Source organism: Macaca thibetana, chromosome 10 (assembly GCF_024542745.1).
Source record: "Macaca thibetana thibetana isolate TM-01 chromosome 10, ASM2454274v1, whole genome shotgun sequence".
In the NCBI taxonomy this organism is placed as follows: Eukaryota; Metazoa; Chordata; class Mammalia; order Primates; family Cercopithecidae; genus Macaca; species Macaca thibetana.
Window position 1 is genome coordinate 85,443,893 of NC_065587.1, and position 16,032 is coordinate 85,459,924.

The 16,032-nt window shown below is 40.8% G+C and overlaps 2 protein-coding genes and 1 long non-coding RNA gene across 6 annotated transcripts in view; 2 read left to right on the forward strand and 1 right to left on the reverse strand.

The window, feature by feature from the left end:
- The window catches only part of DSTN (destrin, actin depolymerizing factor), a 1,228,633-nt gene that overhangs the window by 349,244 nt on the left and 863,357 nt on the right, over positions 1-16,032 (forward strand). The gene's annotated exons all lie outside the window — the stretch shown is intronic.
- Positions 1-16,032, forward strand: part of SNRPB2 (small nuclear ribonucleoprotein polypeptide B2) — a 29,157-nt gene that overhangs the window by 2,062 nt on the left and 11,063 nt on the right. Inside the window, exon 2 of one of the 2 annotated variants that reach the window (XM_050745386.1) lies at positions 15,974-16,029. The gene's annotated coding sequence lies outside the window, so the exon portion shown is untranslated. Of the gene's footprint in view, positions 1-15,890; positions 16,030-16,032 lie in introns of those variants that run through there. The other variant, XM_050745384.1, reaches the window with a different exon arrangement.
- On the reverse strand, positions 4,954-15,934 carry LOC126929207 (uncharacterized). Its single transcript, XR_007717092.1, has 4 exons — positions 15,876-15,934; positions 8,053-8,145; positions 7,346-7,474; positions 4,954-5,027 (listed from the first exon to the last, which is right to left on the reverse strand). It is a non-coding gene; the product is annotated as an uncharacterized LOC126929207 (long non-coding RNA).

Sequence of the window (16,032 nt, forward strand, 5' to 3'; positions counted from 1 at the left end):
TTATCTCTGAGGTTTCTCTTGGATTACCAAGATATTGGATTATCTCTGAGCCTCCTTTTATCACTCCATTATTAGTGGAAAGAAATTTGACATGAGATGGATAAAAGCAAGCAGCTTTATCCTGAAGAATTTACCAACAAAATTTGTTTAAATCCAACAAAAATGCAGGAATTTCTAGCCCAAGAATATGAGCTCTAAGTATTCCCAGATTTGGACTTTGAGTATTTAATCTCTAGAGAATTTTGTCTTCTCCCAAAATTTCTCCTACCTGTCCACTTGGTCTTTGACCAGATGTTCAGGTTTACTATGAAGCGCTGACACCAGTGGATTGGGGCTTCACGTCCTTGCCTTGCCATATTGTTCTCCTGACTACCCCCATTAAAAGTTTGACCTCACTGAGGCAGACTGCATCTTCTTCTTCCTAGTAGTTAGCAAAGTGTCACATATCAGTAATCAATAAACATTAGTTGAATGAATGGGATACAATTGAGCCGATTTTTCATGAATAGCAGAGGACTATGTTTTTTTCTGAGGACTGTAACAGTATATTTTCAGGACACTGGAAAACAGTGGAGGCTGTACTTAGAGTTATGGTTTTCTGCCTTAAGCAAAGTGATTTGATTTGCTTTGACTGTGAGGAGGGGATTCAGGGGCTCTGTGAGGTGGTGGATGCCTCACCTCCTCTGGAAGGCAAATCCGAGATCCTGTGCTGCTTGCAATAAAGGAAGGCCGCCACGAAGTGCAAGTTCAGCCACCCCCGGGGCAACAGTGATCTAGAGAGCTCAAGGCACTTGAATGGGGGGCACTCTAAGGTCAAACTTAGACCTGGTGCCCCCTTTCCCGGAAACGGGGAGGCCAGACCATTAATGCAGTCCTATTGGGCTCCATATCCTGCTCTAGCCCATCTCTCATGAACAGGATGAGCTCCAGGAGGGAAACAGGGAGGAAAACAGCTCTATCATTAGCACCCCAGAAAATCACCTCTTGGATAATCAGATCAGCAGCTGATCGCAGACTGTTTTTAATCTTTCACTTTCCACTGAGGGGCTGTCATTTTATGGTCCTGGGTTTTGGCTGAGATTGTCTCTGAAGAAAAAAAGATGAAAAGAAGCAAATCCATGTAGGACTATGGAATTTCTTCCATTTACCATAAATAAGCAACAATAACAACAATGATAAAGCATATTAAAAGCAGAGAAAAAAGTCCTTGTCATTTTCATGAATTCACAATAGAACTACTAAATTTAGTACAAGATATCATATTGATTAACTCAGTGATGTGATACTAGAAATCAGTCTTGCAGGGGAAAAAATCTGATTTAGAAAAAATTATATTAGAGATTCATGTTCATTTTAAACCTCAAAGTGTGACTGGTAATGAAAAATTGAGGCCCTATGCTTCTGATTAAAACAGACTTAGAGGTGGCCTTGCCCAAAGCCAAGAAAATTCAGTAGAAACCTCTATTATCTCTCTAATGTGGTTTTTCTCCAATTAATTAATTAACCCTTAATTATTCCACATAATGCTTCTGTGATGCAGGAAACTGGTGAAGTTACTGCTGTCTTAATGAGAAGGAACACGAGGCAATGGGATGTGAAACGATCTCTGGAGTCACAGAGGGAGCCCACACTGAACTCGGGAGAGAATGCAGAAAGCTGGGAATCTTCCTCTTCTGTGCAAAGAGGGGTTTCTCACAAGTAAGCAGACTACTGCTTTTGATTCTCCAGCAGAGTCAGCCTCCTTAATTTAAAGCAGGAGGAAGTCAGACTCTGCACCCAGTTATCTGCAGGCTTTCAAGACAAGAAGCTATGACGCAATATAGAACCTGCATTTCCAAATCTTGAATATTTACAAAGTTTCAGAAAAAGAGAAAAACATGGTTATATATAAACATACAATAATCTTTATCTTATGACTGGCTGCATCTGAACTGTTTATTTTTCTGTCTTCCAAACGGATCCAGAAATTTTAAGTTGGGAACATATTTTCAAAGCACGGTATAGGCAATGCATTGTGATTGCTCACAAATATTCCTTTTGAAACTTTTAAAAATGATTCTTCCAAACAGTCTTGAGGGATTGAACTAAATGAATGTTTTGGTGGCTATAATACATTTCTGGGTCCTAAAGTACCTTATTTCAAGATTAAGAAGACTAAGAGAAAATATAATCAGAATAAATTCTGAAAACTGGAAGGAGTAGGTGCTCTTAATAAGTGGGCAGATAGACTGTGAAATCCCATTGGAAGAGCAGGAACAATAGGGTTCTGCAATGTGGTCCTCATTCAAATTCATGGAAGAATAAATCAACAGTGTTTGAAGTGCCTCAGAGCAAGGATGAACATGATAAGCACAGAAGGGCTCACTGGAGGCATGAATTTGACTTTGTGCGGTAGGGTTGCCAAAATCCAGTTTATTTACTTTTGATTCAGAAGGCCATTAAGAGGGGTAAAAAAGGAAGAAAAACAGAGTATAAGGGATATTTCCTTTTTAGTTTTTTTTAACATGCACTCTGGGTAACTGGACATAGTTGCTTCCGTTGGTCCATAAAAGCCATCATTGTATTATAGCTGGTGGGTTGTTGGATAACAAACAACAGGAGCAGATTGCTTCAGTGGAGTTCCTCCCCTGCACGCAATGGTAGTCAGGGTTTAGGCCTTGAGAGCTTCCCCTTTTTGTGAACATTGCTTGGGGAAAAAAGGCCTTCCAGCTCCGACTTAGAGGGATGAAGTTCAAGTCCATTATACTGGTGGATGAATCAAATTGTCCTCCCAGCTGTTATGGACTAAATTGTATCCCTTTCAAACTCATATGTGGAAGCCCTAACCCCCAGTGCTTCAGAATGTGACTGTGTTTGGAGATAGGGCCTTTAAAGATGTAATTATGTTAAAACGAGGCCATCAGCGTGGGCCCTGATGCAACCAGGCTGCTGTCCATATAAGAACAGGAGATTAAGACACTCCTGGAAAGACCAGGAGTGCACATGGAGGAAAGGCCCCATGAGGACGCAATGAGATGGCAGCTGTCTGCAAGCCCAGGAGGAGGCTTCAGAAGAAATCAAACCTGCCGACAGCTGGATCCTGTCTATCCAGTTTCCAAAGTTGTGAGAAAATAAATTTTTGTTTCTTGAGCCACCCAGTCTGTGGTATTTTGTTAAGGCAGCCCTGGTGAGCTACTAGATCAGCTTTGGACCATGTGCTGTTCAGCGCTCATCTGGAATTGAGCAGACTTTCTACGTCCAGACACGCAGTGGCAGTTCAGTGGTATGTGTTGAGTGAACAAATGGATGATCTTCCTTTTCACAGTTTCTTTATTTTCAGAAACAGGCCTCATTGTAATATCTCCATCACAGGGTTGTAGCTGTAAGTACCTGTAAAATGCTTAGCACATCCACTGGCACACGGTCAATACCATAACAGTGTTTGTTCCAATGATTTTTACTGTTAAGCATTGTATTCATTTTTATCTTTTGGTGGTGTTATAGATAATGATTCTTAAGCTAGGCAGTGGGACACATTCATGAGCATCATGGGTATTTTACTTCCTGCGGTTTCAATAGAACTTTGGCCGTTTTTCTCTAACGTACTGCATTTGGTCTGTGGACCAGGAAATCATAGGAATCAGAAATGGATGAGATGGGTGCCATCACATTGGGCTTATCTTTTCATAGCTGGATTAGGTGGTTTGATGACTCTTTGGTATTTTATATCTGGGGTGGGAATGGAGGGTTGAAGGAACAAACTGATGTTCTTCCCTTTTCTCAATTTCCCACTTCTGATGTCCCAGCAAACACATCGGACTCAAAGCAGGCAGATCTTAAGCCTAAACTGTGCTTTAGGGTGAAGGGAGGGAGGAAGGCTACGTTCCTCAAGTGTAATGAGTGACAGAACTTTCACAATTTGTGTCTTAACAAGTCTTCCACTACGGACTAGATTTTACTTCTCTGGGCGAAAATTTTCTTAGCTTTATTCAATTACCTTCAGTTAGTCCCCTTTCTTCAGAAATAATCTTCCGCAGTAAAAGCCCCTAAATAAAGAGCACAGAGCTAACTTTTGTGCTCTCTATATTTCATGATTATTGAGCCAATCTGCTGCATGCTCCATTAATCTCTCAAACCAGCCTCACACTTGGGCTTCGAGGAAAGTGTTTCCAATTTTAACCTGTCTGCATTCCATGAGGCTTTGTTTATGAAATTGACAGTGCCCCAGAGGGCCCCATGGCCCTTCAGTGTCCCTTGCGTCATTTCCATTTCGTCACTGTGTTATTATTAATTTGAGGCTTCTCATTGTTGATTACATATGCATTTGTCCTCATCTTGGAACCCCTATAGGTGGGGAGCTGTGGACAGCCTGCCTGATGTCCTTTGTGCTTCTTGTTATCTGTACTCCTGCATGAGCAGAGCGTGCCCCGTAATGAGCTGATGGGATGGGAGCAGCTGGCCACATGTCCATTTTCACCTTCCATCAGTCTGCGCATCCGTATCACCTCTTTTTTATTTTCTCTCCTTGATTATGTTTTTTCTGAGCTGTGTAGTGTAGCACTTCGAGATTGACAAGTATGCCATCAAGAAAGCAGGCAGAGAGGGAGAATGTCTTAAATTTTTAATTTTGAAATGCTCTGCACCACCAGAAACAGCAAACAGGGCAGGTTCGGCAATTTGGGGCTGGAAAACACAGCACACAGAGGATACGTGAGCTCACAGCAGCTGCCATAAGGAGGGTTAAGACAGATGCCAATGAGAGAAGAGAAATACAGGCACTTTTCTCAGCCAGCTGTCCATCCTGAAAGCAAATGGTGCCAGCCCAGAAGGCCTCTGACAAGGAAAGAAAGAGAGAAAAGGGGGGTTCATGGAAGAGAAGATGAGGAAGAAATCTAGAAAATGTGGTTGTAGCAGCAGCCTTCCAGTCTCTCATTCTTCTGTAAAGGATGCTCTGCTCTGCCACACACATCGGGGATGGTCAGCTCCAGCCCAGCGGAGCGGTTTGCCCCAAAGCCCCCTCCTTGGTGACTGGAATTTCCTACGGTGGCCTAAAATGAAATAATTTTTTTTCTAGTCTTTTTTCAGTGGGATTTTAATAGACGCTTAGAATCATATTAGAGTGAAAGCATGTCTGGGTATTTTATAGCGTGCCGTAGCGTGTGGAGACCTGAGGATGGGGGTTGCCTACTGCATCCCACAGCTTGCCATTTTTGGTGTTTGTTTTCTAGTGAACTTTTTATTAAGTATAACATACTCAGAAAAAATGCACAAATCATAAATATACAGATTAGCGTCTTTTCCACAGAGCAAACACATCATATCCCTGCAACCAGAACCCAGATTAAGAACTCCACACTCCCGTCGGCCCAGAAGCCCTCATTGAACACTGCTCCTTTTCCTCCCCAGCAAGGGTAACCACTACCCTGATTTCTAATAAGATAGATTAGTTTCACTGGTTTTTGAAATATACATAAATGAAACCATACAGTAAGGTCAGTTTTGGCTTCTTTCACTCAACGTTATGCTTGTGAGATTCATCCAGGCTGTTTGTGTGTAGAAAGAGTCTGTTCATTTTTTGTTGTTGTCTTACCCTCTACTGTATGAACAATCTACATTTAATGTTTATCCATTATATTGTTGGTGGACCTACCAGTAATTTCCAGTTTTTGGGCTATTATGAATACTGCTCAGAACATTCTAGTGCTTGTTTTTGTTGTTTTTGCATGTGCCTGTGCATTTCTGATGAGTATTTAAACTTAAAGTAGAGTTTCTGAGACATAAAATATACCTATGTTCAGCTTTTTTTCTTTCTCTCTCTCTTTTTTTTTTTTTTTTTTTGGCGGAATTTTGCTCTTGTGACCCAGCTGGAGAGCAATAACGTGATCTCACTGCAACCTCTGCCTCCTGGGTTCCGGCGATTCTCCTGCCTCAGCCTCCCCAGTAGCTGAGATTACAGGCAACCACCACCATGCCCAGCTAATTTTTGTATTTTTAGTAGAGTCAGGGTTTCACTATGTTGGCCAGACTGGTCTCAAACTCCTGACCACAAATGATCCACCTGTCTCGGCCTCCCAAAGTGCTAGGATTACAGGTGTGAGCCACCACGCCCAGCTGTAAGTTCAGCTTTTATAGATAAACACAAATAGTTTTACACAGTGGTTGTAAAAATTTGCTCTTCCATCAACAATTGTCTTCCTCATTTTAGCCATTCCGAAAGACATGATATAGTTTGCTTTTGAGATTCAAATAACTGAGTACTTTTTTTCCTTAGTGGAAACATCCAGTGAGCTGGTTGATATATGCGCCCCCTTGTTCTGCTGCCTGCTGCCAGGGCAACCTGTAGGACTCTATCCGCCTGGAAATATTTAATGCCTAAAATGGAATGATATAAAAAAATATGAAGCAAGGACTCTGGAAGAGTCCACTGAAAAGAGCTCACACTGAACTTGGAAAGATAGTAACTCTACACACTAGCAGGCCACAATGAAGTACTGAAGTGTTTGGGAGTAATGTTAAATGTTTGCTTAATGTTTCTGAAATGTTGATACTACTGGTGAAATGCAAACAGTGGAATCAGTCCCCGAGTACAAAGAAATGAGAGATGGTAGAACACTGGCGCTGGGAAAAGCCTCAGGAAAGAAATGGAACTCTGTTGAGTCTTTTGAGTGTAAGATGTTTGCAGATGAAGAAAACTGAAATATTTCAAAACATTTTTTTGTCATGCACATTACTACATATATGACACTGAGCAAATATTTTAATATTGACAATGGCCTAAGTTGCTGACTTTGTCACTTAGCATCAGAAACACAAGTTACATGGAACATCTCGTTTGTTCTCGAATGTTTCAGAACTCCTTGAAGTTTCTAATCATCCTCTTACCTCTTACATTAGCTGTAACTTTAGTGATTATGTCAAGAGAGTGAATTGTGCTTTGAAATTAAGGGAGGTTGAAAACATGGTTTGTATGCTGTCAACTGTTTAGGGTGAGGAAATGGGTTCTACAAAATCTGCTTCCCACCTCTGATTTCAAAATATTGAAGTAAATTTCACATTTCTTGTAGGCAATTAAAAAGGAGAACTGTTGCAATTATATATCACTAGAAAGGTCTTTATGATCCATGTAACTTGGTGGGTAAATTTTTTTTTTTTAAATCTCTTAAGTAGTACATTTGACAGAGAGGGCTTCTTGCTTCTAAATATTAATTTTTACTCTTTGCCTTCCAATAGCAAAATCTTGGGCAATATCTCCTGCCAAGAAACTACATTTTCTGCCCCCCCTCTTTTTTTTTTTTTAACTTGGTGAGCCCATGTAACTGAGTTCTATCCAAAGTAATACAGATGGAAGGATAATTTTGAAGCCTACCTGAAAGACAATGGGGGCTGGCATAGTGGCTCACACCTGTAATTCCAACATTTTGGGAGGCTGAGGTGAGAGGATCGCTTGAGGCCAGGAGTTTGAGACCAGCCTGGGCAGCAGAAGGATACCTCCTCTCTACGAAAAAGAAAAAGAAATATAAAAATTAGCTGGACCTGGTGGCATAAGCCTCCTAGCTACTTGGGAGGCTGAGGAGGATCATTTGAGCCCAGGAGTTCAAGGCTGTAGTGAGCCATGATTGCAGCCTGGGTGACAGAGCAAGACCCTCTTTCTAAAAAAAAAAAAAAAAAAAAAAAAAAAAAAAAAAAAAAAGACAGTGGGCAAAGCCATTCTCCTTCCTTCCTACCTGGAACTTCAGCAGCCATTTGGAACTGTGAAGTCACCTTTTGAATGAAAGGAGAAAAATAGATCAAGAAAATAAAGTGGAAAGATAGAAATTCTCTCAGTCCGTGAAGACTCTGTGGAACAGCCTTGAACTGTTGATCTTCAGGTGTCTTTTACACAATAATCCTTCACGAGTTTCAGCCACTGCAAATGAGCCTCTGTTGTTAGTAGTTGAACACGGCTCCCCCGTGATGTAGATGGATAGAAATGTAGAATCCATACTTTCTCAATCTAAAGATTAAGAGGTCTATGTATTCTGATGGCATTTTCTTTTTCACAGGATCCCCAGTGGCGAGGGATATGCAATCTACCTTGGTACTTGACTTCCTCCACTGTTTGTGAATGTCACTATCAGGCTTGTCCAGTTTATTCCCCTTCCCTTCAGTTCTGGGTTGATCGCAAGACTGTGGGGAAAATAAGAAGTATTAATATCTCTCTTCACATAAAAACTGCAGACTCTGTTATGGCCTCTATATCAGAGGCATCCGTGGAACAAAGGCTTGAGGCACCTTGAGGAAATTCATGGTGACCCCCACCCATGAAGAAGTGTGCAAAAGCCATTCCTCTAGAAAGCCCATGAAACAGACGATATTTTCTAAAACTGGCTATAAGAATATCTCTGGTCCCACACAAACTTCCAGAAATGTTCTACTTCCCTCATCAAGACTAGAATCTACGTCCTCTCTCTTTTAATCTAGGAAGGTCTTTGTGACTATCTCAATTAATAGAATATAGCAGAGGAGATACTGACCTCGTGATCCGCCCACCTCGGCCTCCCAAAGTGCTGGGATTACAGGTGTGAGCCACCGCGCCCGGCTCTGCCTGATTTTCAAAACTTTTTGTACCATTGTTAAATTACTTCCTCGAATTTGGCAAAATCCTTTCCATCTCAGACCTTTGCAAGAAGTATTCTGCCTGAGGAACTCTCTATTGCCTTCCTCCTACTTACTACTTTTCTAACTACCAGCTCTTTCTTACCTTTAAGTCTAGAAAGGCTGTCCCTCCACCAGAATAGTCTCTTCCTTCCCAGAAGTGGTCTACAATGTAAATTTTCCATTCTCACACCAAGTAATGGAGTCCAATTCCCTTCCCCTTGAATATAAGCTGGCTGGCCTCATAGCTCACTTGCAGCCAACAGAAATTGCTAGAAGTTTTGTTGTGTGACTTTCCAGGCAAGGTCCAAAGCATCATGAAGCTTCCACCTAATTTCCTTGGAATGCTTGGTCTGGGGGAACCTGGCACCCATGTAAGAAATCCAACAACCCTGAGACCACCAGGCTGAAAACAACTTGTGTAGCTGCTCCAGTTGACAGTCTCATCTGAGCTTAGCCTTTTAGCCACTGCTACCATCAAACATGGGAGTGAAACTGTTTGGATCCTTTAGACCAGGCCATTCAACTGCCACAGTTTGACTGAATTCCTGATCTACTGGGTTCATGAAGCATAATCTAACAGTTGTTGTTTTAAATACTAACTTTTTGAGGTAGTTTGTCATGCAGCAACAGTAATGGGAGCACCTCCATAGTAGTTATTCACAACTCCCAAACGCTGACATGTTGATCTGACATCTGTGAGATGGGAAGCTCTGTGACAGCAGGGACCATGCCTGTCTTCCTCACTACTGTATCTCCAATAGCTAACATAGGATTTGCTATGTTGTAGGTGCCCAATAAAGGTAAGACAGTGAAGGTGCCCAATAAAGGTAAGACATAGAATTTTCTGTGTTGTAGGTGCCAAATAAAGGTAAGACAGTCCCAAAGTCTTAGTATGGTTTTAGGCTACTTAAAGCATTTAAAGCTTGACACTGTACAAAGACTTCTGGGATATCCTATGTTAACCGAAGGAAGGAATGAGCTCTTCCCATATCAGCCTCTTGTAATGGAATCTGACATTTGCAATTTCAGCCACAAGGAAATAAGTTAGAACTAATTTCTTTCAGGCTTCTAAACTGACCAGTCTTATTTATAATCCTCTACTGAGATGACAAAATGTATTATAAGTTATATTAATATCTTTGGAAAGCTGAAGTAATTTGGTAACATTAAATGTCAGAAAGTAGCTTCATATTAAAGCTGAACAAAGACTATGATTAAAGAGCGACCATCCAGTATCAATGAGACAAACACAATTTCTTATTTTTTCACCACCAATTTTAATAAACTCATTAACCCTTGTGATGATGTTTCTGCCAGTGAATGATAGAGAAATTTACAATACTTGAACTGACCCACATTCACCTTAAAATAGAATAGGAAGTATCAGCCTCATTTACATAATTATTTTGGATTCCCTAGACAGAAATAATTTTCAGGGTTGTCATGTCCATGCATAATCTGCAATTCAAACTAGAGGCTTCAGAATTTTTTCTTTCAACTTCTTTGTGATAAGAATCCAACCTGTCTCCTGAGGTTAAATCTTGCCTGATACGTTTTATACATACCTGATCTTGTGTTGCAAGATGATTCTACCAACCTAAAATTAGACCGTGAGCATGGTATCTCTTTATGTCTTCAGAATCCTTCTCTAAAGGTTTGTGAAAATGCTGCCAACCATGAATTCTTCTCTAAGCTTGGCCCTAACATATTTTCTCACATATAGTCATCTTACATAGGTGCTTAATAAATGTGGGATTAAATTACTCAATAAAGGTCACTCGGAAGATGGATCGTATAGCTATACATTGATTACTTTGTTTTTTTTTTTTTTTTTTTTGGAATGTCAGTTATGCAGAAGAACATTGATTACTTTGACTTCCCCTTTAAAAGGTATGAGTCACCTCAGACATAAAATCTCTTATGTACCAAAAATAGTTTGTAGTCGTGAAATAGTTCAAAATTCTTTTGAACTTTGTGAGAATTCTTTTTTTCTTTTGAGACAGAGTCTTGTGCTGTCGCCCAGGCTGGAGTGAAGCGGTAGGATCTCAGCTCACTGCAACCTCCGCCTCCTGGGTTGAAGCAATTCTCCTCCCTCAGGCTCCTGAGTAGCTGGGATTACAGGCACATGCAACCATGCCTGGCTAGTTTTTGTATGTTCAGTAGAGATGGGGTTTCACCATGTTGGCCAGGCTGGTCTTGAACTACTGACCTCAAGCAATCTGCCTGCTTCAGCTTCCCAAAGTGCTACGATTACAGGCCAGGTGTGAACCACCACGCCCAGCCAAGAATTATTTCTCAGAGGTGATTTTGATCAATGTATAAAGTCAGGAGGGGCTAGGCTATGCTGCATTAACAAATATCCCCTAAATATCAGTTAATTATTTCTTGCTTATATTACATGACCAATTTGAACTTGTGTGTGTTTGTGTGTATGTGTGTGTTGGGCAGGAGGAGGGTGTCCTTTAATCATTAAGGCCTACACTTGACAGAGGTTCCATCTTGGGATACGTTTCCAAGATCACAAGGACAGGAAAAAGGGCACCTGGCAAATTGTGCACTGGCCTGTGATGTTCCTACCTGGAAGTGATGCATGTCTTATGCTCTCACAATTCATTAGCCAAAGCAGTGACATGGCCATGCCCATTTTCAAAGGATGTAGAGTAGTGTAAGCCCTCCATGAGCCTGGAAGGAATAAGAATCACAATATTTGTGAACAGCTGAAATGACTATCACAAATTAGAAAGTGACCCAGGGCTCCCCAAACAAGCAATCGCCTGTTAAAAAGAATACATATTCCAGACTTTCTTTCTCTCATTTCAGGTTTATTTCCAAATGCCCAGTAGAAGGCAGTTAAAATAAAGTTTCAAAGAAATACAAGCTCCGTTGAAAGAAATAAGTCGATTTGTGTTTGGATAAGAAGATAGGATTCTGTATCTGATAGAATCTCTGTGGCTCCAAAGATAACTACAGTTTGATACTAGAACCATTCTTTTTTTTTTTTTTTTTTTTTTTTTTTTTTGAGGTGGAGTCTTGGTCTGTCACCCAGGCTGGAGTGCAGTGGTGTGATCCTGGCTCACTGCAACCTCCGCCTCCCGGGTTCAAGCAATTCTCCCACCTCACCCTCCCGAGTAGCTGGGACTACAGGCATGCACTACTGTACCTGGCTTTTTTTTTTTTAATTTTTTTTTTTTAGTAGAGACGGGGTTTCACCATATTGGCCAGGCTGGTCTCAAGCTCCTGACCTCAAGTGATCCACCCACCTCAGCCTCCCAAAGCTCTAGGACCACAGGCATGAGTCACCACGGCTGGCCTACCAACCATTCATTTTTTTTTTTTCCTTTTTTTTTTTCGAGATAGAGTCTAGCTCTGTCACCCAGGCTGGAGTGCAGTGGCGTGATCTCAGCTCACTGCAACCTCCGCCTCCTGGGTTCAAGTGATTCTCCTGCCTCAGGCTCTAGACTAGCTGGGATTACACCGACGCCCAGCTAATTTTTGTATTTATAGTAGAGACACGGTTTTACCATGTTGGCCAGGCTGGTCTCGAACTCCTGACCTCGTGATCCACCCACCTCGGCCTCTCAAAGTGCTGAGATTACAAACTGAGCCACCACGCCTGGCCCCAACCATTCTTAAAAAAGAAATGTTTAGGTTCTTGCTACCCAAAATGTGGTCTGGGACCAGCAGCATCAGCAGCATCTGGAAGTTTGCTACAAATGCAGCTTCTCAGCACTGGATTAAGATATCGGGGGAATGCCCATGAAATCAACGACATATCACTTTTGAAATTACAGTCAGGGCCTGGCAATCTTTTTTTTTTTTTTTTTTTTTTTTTCAAGCTGTTCTTTTTAAAATTTGTATTTCCAAACTGTCCTAAGGCTTAAGACACAAAAAAATTTACAGTGATTAATTATAGGAGAAGCAAAACCCACTATATTTAAAAGTTGTGTGTGCATAATATTTTGTTTCATGGGGGCATCTCATGGCACTGAAATCTTAATTTTCTAGTCTCAAAGAGAACGGCAGTTGTATGATGCTACTTTAGCTGGCTTTAGGGGAGGGCACTTGATACAATACTGAGCACAACCTACACGTCTCACAAAAAGTTCACCAAAAAAGTTCAGGTTTTCCCCACACTTCTTTGGATTAATGATCAGGTCCTCAAAGAAAAACTACCATTTCCAAACTTTATGGAATGCACACATTCTCATAACCTATCTGAGATATCACCCATTCTGGGGAGAGGGTATTCTGGTGCATGTGAAAGACACACTATTCTTAACATTAATACAGTAGTACACATCAGAGGCAATAGTCATATTCGGGTTTTTTTCATTCCTAAAAACAAGACTGTATCCACAAAGAATAAAATAGTAAGAAGTAAAATGAAAGAAAATTAATTGCACAAAATTATTTCCTCCCTGAACTGGGGGAGGGAGAGTGGTGCTTTTTAGGAAGTTTCAGCCAATATTGTCCCAACCTCCCAGGAAAACATAAACCTGATTTGATGCTCAAAAATAACGCCTAGATTTGTTTAATGCTTGTTGTGAAAATAATTCCACTCTAGATAAATTTCTTAATGTAATCACCATCTAGGGAGAGAAAGAAGATACAGACGAATTGCCATACATTTTGTGGCTCTATCTAACATAAATAAGACAAAATTTATCCACCAGTTTTATGATGCATTTTCCTTTATACATGGCTCCTCAAAAGTACTGCAGCAGGATACCAAAAACATTTAATGAGAAACATAAAACAGGTGCAGATAAGGTAGAAAATATATGTGTATTCGGAGTCACTCAGAGACACCTCAGTTATCATCCTTACAATTTAGACATCTTGGCACAGTTTTATTCCCTACTGTTTGTAGCAATTTTTCTGCTACTCCGAAAATAAGTGAGTTTTATCATCTGCAGATGCATGACACTTGGATAGGGTGGTTATGGCACTGCCTTCTTGTTTCTCTCGATTAAAAAAAACCTGTTTCACAGGAAAGTAAATCATGATGCCTAACCCAAATATGAAAGAACAGACTGAGCAGAACTAACAAAACTCATTTGCCCTTCTAGTTTTTAAAAATGTGAGTTTTGGACATCTGATTCCTGATCTGACCCTCAAGAAGTGGATCTGGTTATAAAGTGATGATGTTTTACAGTACATGTGACCATAGTTTAGCTGCTATAATATCCTTAATATAGTTATATAACCAGGCTATGCAAGGTTTCTCACAAAACCAGAAAAGCTACTCGATCCCTATCATTCCCTTCCTGCACTGTTTTCAATTACTGGCTTCTCAGATCATTCAGGAAACCACTGAGAATCATTAACGGGTTACTGGAATGCACAGAGTGACTTCCCAAGGACAGTGCACTGGCTCTTTTCAGAAGAACCTGGAAAAGTGCATGCAGACCACTGCAGCTGAGTTGGCAATGGATGATTTGCTTCTCACAGTGTAATGTACAATAGCTGTAATTTAATTGTTAATAGAACATGATATGCAGTCTGTCTTCAGGCCTCTGTGTTTCCTGTGGTATTTTCTTCTAGGTTGGAGTGTCTTTGCATAATCACATCTTATTCTCTTTTAACAGTTATCAACTCTTGGCTAGATCCCCTTATATAATAAAGAGTATAGTTTATTCTCAGTAGTTTAGCCATCCTCATTATCAACAAATAGAACTAACTGTTGAGATGCTCATACTAATACGCAGAATAGCTTGTCCTTTGTTATTTAGAAATTGTTTACATTAAGTTTACATTCTCTTTTAATTTGTTAAAGATATAATTCTTTGACTGAGATAGGAATTTCTCATTTATTTCTTCTTATTTATTTATTTATTTATTTATTTCAGAGATGAGATCTCACTGTGTTGCCCAGGATGATTTCAAACTCCTGGCCTCAACCAGTCCTCCTATCTCAGCCTCCGCAAATGCTGGGATTACAGGTGTGAGCTACTACACTCAGCCATTTCTTGTAGTATTAGATCTATATAATAAAAGGATGTTTTTCTGTGATCCCTTAACATTTTCTACACTCATCTGCATGTTCAAAGCATATTTGTTTACTGTTGCCTAGTTTTCCATGTCATTCATTCATTTATCCAATACATATTAATTATCAGTCACTATTCTCATTACTAAGGGTACTTGAGTGAACAGAGCAGACAAAATCCCCACCCTTAAGAAGCTTATATTATTTTCAAGTTGTTGCAACTTTAGGTGTTTTTTAAAAAATAAAAATTCCCAGCTGATAAAACTAACTTATTTGACAAGCTACTTGCCTCACCAATATAACCAAGTTATAGCCAGAACTCAGAAATAACATTTTTGAGCCTCACCAATGTAACCAAGTTATAGCCAGAATTCAGAAATAACATTTTTGAGCATTTATTTTGTGTCTGGTAATGTGCCAACCACTTTACATTTATTTTAGCTCATTTAATGCCTACAACAACTAGAAGGAGATACTATTAGGATCCCTATTTTACAGACGAAAAGAGTGAAGATCAGAGAGATTAGTTAAGCAGAGGGTACAAGATTAGGTTCCACTTGACTCTTAACAACCATTTCATATTCCAGGTGATGCTTTACAGACATCTGATGAATGGATGAATGAATGAAAGCATGGGAATTTTTTTGGGAATTCCCATTCAGCTTGGCATAAATACTAACTCGTTAGACTACCCTAGAAAAATCTAGACTTTTTGTGGGAAGAAAAGAGTGGGAAGGGTGGTAGGGAATTATTTTTTCGAGTGAGTTGAGGCAGATGATCTTACAGATGATTGGGTTCTACTCAGCATGGTTGCCTTATCTGGTGAGAGATGAGAATTGGGCAGACACCAGTTCTGTTTGCCCTGGGCCCTCAAACTGGGTAGCCTCTGAGATTCAAGTTCATCAGCAGAGTGTTGGAGGACAGTTCCTGCAGAGCCCCAGGAATCAGAGGAGACTTGGAGGCCGGAGGAACCGGCTATCCTAAAGGTGATTTTAAACCGGGGCAGCCAGAGCCCAAAGAAGGGCGAAACCAGGACTAACTGCCCCGTAGCATGAGAGGCAGAGCCTGTAAAATTACATAGGATTTGTAAAGGTGGAAGGCACTCTTGCGCGGGGCAAAGCTTCGCAAGGTCGTGGTAAGGGAAATGATTCACTCTTCTTCCCTATTCCCTCGCAGCATTGTCCCCACAAACCCCGTCCCTTTCCCCATTTCCATTTCCGGACTCTTCTCCTGCCCGCAGGGCATACGCACGCGCAAAGAGATTACCTACCAGCCTGGGCCGCCAGAGACCAGGAAGCATCGATCTGCTCTGCGCTCGGCTTGTAGACTTGTGGGCGCTCGATTGAGGAGCGTGGCAACGTTACTTCCGGTGCCTGGCTCCGTTTCCTGCTTTTGGTTCTTACGGGAGACTGCGTAGGCCTTAGGTG